A 4,592-nucleotide genomic window follows, 5' to 3' on the forward strand; every position below is an offset into this window, starting at 1 on the left:
AGAATAACCGTATAGTAGCTAATTAACAACTTAACATCTTTCCCTAAAAAAAAAGTTAACTTCTTTTTCTAAAAAAAAAAAAAACAACTTAGCATCTATAATTTACATATTTATGCTCATCTATATTTAGTCATCATTTAATATAAACACTTCAAGTCTTCAACGTATATATGAGTGCGTTTTATCCCCATCATCATTTTTTTCATCCGTGTTTCTTGAATTCAATCCTTTCTTGAATGACTCATCATGAATAATAATAATAATAATAATAATAATAATAATAATAATAATAATAATAATAATAATAATAATAATAATAATAATAATTTTTCCCTTAATTACATTCGCATACTTCAAACAAAATTTATTATAAAAAAGGCAGAGTTGATATGAAAAGCAAGAGGATAAATCATATGAAGGCAAAATATAACTAGCTTTCAAAAAATGATCAACGGACTAACTTGAAGTCTATATTTTCACATTTCAACCAGTCAGTACCTACCTTATGTTTCGAAAAATAAGTCCGCCACTAGCTCTTTTGAATGACTTTCTAAAATTTTCTATATTAAAGAAAGCCTTGGCGCAAGAATTGCAGTCTTTGCTATGTGATTATGAAGTCACAAATTTAAGTTGTAGAATTAGCCTGTTGAAAAACTAAAGCAAAGCTACCTACAATAAAGTATCGATAGGTCCCATCTTTCTTTACTTGGACCTCGCCATGATAAAAGTTTTATGGTCTTATTGTCCTTTTATTATATGCTTGCTTCATTTTGGAAATTCTAATAGAGCAAAATAATTCAGTGCTAGTTCGATGGATCGATAGCATAACATATGAGAACATGATAACAACATAATAGAATGACAACATGATAAATTTTAATCCTATTTAATATTTAGTGTGCACCATATAACAAATCAAATAACAATAATATAAAGTGTGCTCGACTAGCAAAATTATTATTTCATTAAAATTACAAATAATTTTTTTTAAAATCTTTTAATTTATTTTATACAAATTATGAAAATTGTTTAAATATAAATTTTACTAAATCATACAAAATTATATTTTATTTATGTATAACCAAATTATATAAGTTTGTCAAAATTATAATTAGTATTCAAATAATTTTTAATAATTTTAAATAAAATTACTTGATTAATAATTAATTTTAAATATTTTAATTAATAATATAATTTATGTTTATGGGTCAAAATTATTATTATTATTATTATTATATAAGATAATGCTATTAAAAGAATATAATATACATAAATTAATATATTACTGTTTATTATATTTATTTATTCTCTATAAATCTTGTATATTTTTCATAATAATAATGTTATACATATATTTTATATAATAGGTTAAATATTATAATAAATTTTATATTATATATACTAACGGAAACACAGACGGTGCGACACCTGTGTGTCCATATTTTATTTTGTGTAATTTAATAGTAACAATTTGTTTATTGTATATCGAGATGTATGTTAATTTTAGTTTAATATTTTTCTTCTATTTTTACTTCGGGTAAGATGCCAATTAATTTTGTAAGCTTGTGTGTATATATTTTTATTGTGTTATCACAATTTTAGTATACTTTTTTTTTATACAAGTTATCTATACACATTTCTTATTTGTTAGGGTGAGATGTTTCAATTAAAAGTATAAAGTGTAAATTATATGTGCATTTCGTTTTAAGATCTTTGAGGAGTCTATTATAAAAAAATATATTTATTTATTAAATTAATATCTATTTTACAATTTTTTTTGTAAAAAATAAAAAATATTAAAAGGCTGTATTATGTATTTTTACTGTGCATTTAAAAAATTTATTTTTATTGTGATTTTAAATTAAAATATTATTATTTATTAAATTTTTAGACACAACTGTTCTTAATCTAATAGATAGTAAAATAGGATATATTTTTTGGTAATGAGTAAAATAGGATATTTAACGTGAATGGTCCTTTTTTATTCATTAAGTAAATAGTCTATTTAGAAGATAACCCAATAAACTAATATTAAAATGTTTTTTAAAATATACACTATTTTAATATTTTACCATATATATACAATGAAATTTAATTGTAAATACTAATAACTAAATACATTATTTCTCTAAAAATAACACTACTAATCCATAATGTTTTGAATCGGTCATATTTGAGACAAAATAAAAATGTATGAGACAAAATATGTATTTTATTTCGAAACCGCACTTGTTTGTCTATGCATGGCTCCACCATATATAATTAGATTTGTAGGAAAACCCTTTTTTGTTCTTCCTCAAAAAATAAACTGATACATTGTTTCTCTAAAAACACATTAAAAAAACTAACATGTGTTAACAATTTTTTGTCTGTAGGAATTTTTTTATCTTCGTCGATATTTTCATTCCACTTCACAATAACCTAAAAACTCAAGAACAATAGTCAAGCTACAATATAATAATAAATGGGACACAAAATAGGTAATTAATTTAATTAGACACCTAAACAACTAACATGTATACAAGTTATTTGTTTTAAGATAAATGCGAAAAGCAAAATAACAATTCAGATAAAGAAAATACAACCGTTATTTAAGTCTTAAGAAAAGAAGAAGATAAATTAAAAGATACAAAGAAACTATTTGATAATCCACCGCATTGAAAGAAAAAAAAAAGTGTATTATTCCTTCTCTCCCATGCATTGATTAACCAAAAAAAGAGGAGAAAGGAAATTTTGAATGAAATGACCCTATCATATAACAATGAATTCATTATTCTACTATACAACATCAATGTTATATTATTTTTTCTTTTTATTTGGTAGAAATCACTCAATTTTTTTTTTATATATAAAAAAAACTACTGAAATAAAAACAAAAGAGATAACAGTTTTTCTTAAAAAAAACTGAATTAAAAAATATAGAACAAAGAGATAACATTTTTTTCTTTGAAAAATAATTGAATAAAAACAAAGATACAATTTATTCTTTTAAAAAATACCAACTTCTTTTTTATGGAGAATAATACCAACTTAAAAATAAAGATAAAGCAGGTAGTTTTTTTGAAAAGCAACCGAATTAAAGAGAGAGACAATACCAAACAATTAGTCACCAAAATGACCTTATCATATAACAATTAATTCATTATTGTAGTATACAACATCAATGTTACATTATTGTTTCTTTTTACTTAGTAGAAATCACTCAAGTTTTTTTTTAATTAAAAAAGCAACTGAATTAAAAACAAAAGAGATAACAGTATTTTTTTTAAGAACTGAATAAAAACAAAGATACAATTTATTCTTTTGAAAAATACAAACTTTTTTTATGGAGAAAAATACCAACTTAAAAACAAAGAAAAACCAGGTAATTTTTTTAAAAGTAACTGAATTAAAGAGAAATTAAAGAGAGAGACAATAACAAACAAATAGTCACCAAAATTTGGTTGATAAAAGCCTTGTTCCATGGAAATTGATTTTTAAAAATATCATCAAAATTCCTTAAACAAACGTAATAGAATTTGGATGAGAAAATAAAATTTGGCTTCTCTGTAATGTTTAATTAATCATTTAGTTCATATAGTTTTCAAACTTATCCTTTTTAGTCTTAATAGTTAATAAATGAATTTTATAGTTCTTAGCTAAAATTTAATAAGTGAATTTTTTAGTCTCTAAAATTTACATTTTAATTCTCAAAAGTCATAGTCGTTTAAATTTTTTAACTACGTTAGTTAAAAATAAAATTAACCATAGAAGAAGAAAAATAAAATTAACTGTGCACCAAACAAAGCGTAGTCCTAACGTGAAAAAACGGAAAATCGAAGTGAAAAATGAAGTACCTAAAGTAAATTAATTAACCTAAGAATAATGTCAGCAAGTGGCATAATTTTTTAATTAACCGTGTTCTTCTTCTTCATGTCTTCCTTCAAGGTTGGTACTTTCACTTTTATGGCTTCAATTTAACCCACTCGTATCGTCCTTCCAAAGGCATGTCCTTCACAAAATCATAATTATACCTGCAGATTAATGAACAAAAATAAATATAATATGCAAAATTTCAAACACTTCTATATATATATATATATATATATATATATATATATATATATATATATATATATATATATATATATATATAATTGATAAGGAAACCCACGAGGTACCCCTAAATACAATCTCTTCGATGAAGATGTTCGCTTCGAGGAGATTAACCAAAACATGGATGACAGGAGCATTCCAGAAATCCTTCATGATACATTATATGTTTCTGAGACAATTAAAAATAAACACAATTGTGATTATGTTATTAAGCCTGTAGAAAATAACACTCCCCTAGGACAAGACATAGAGGAAGAATTCCATCTATTATCCAAAAACTCAATTTTTGAACATAGTAGGAAATATAAATACTTATACATAGGATGTGTCTAGGTAGCAATCAAACCATTAATTGACATGGACATAGATGTCATAGTTTTGATGTGTCTTAGAGATATTAGGCACAACAAATTTGAAAATTCTCTAATAGGGACCGTAGAAACTAGCCTAGGACAAGGACCAGTCTATTTCAACTGTTATCAAAACAAAACAGTGAG

Source organism: Glycine max, chromosome 4 (genome assembly GCF_000004515.6).
Source record: "Glycine max cultivar Williams 82 chromosome 4, Glycine_max_v4.0, whole genome shotgun sequence".
Taxonomy (NCBI): domain Eukaryota; kingdom Viridiplantae; phylum Streptophyta; class Magnoliopsida; order Fabales; family Fabaceae; genus Glycine; species Glycine max.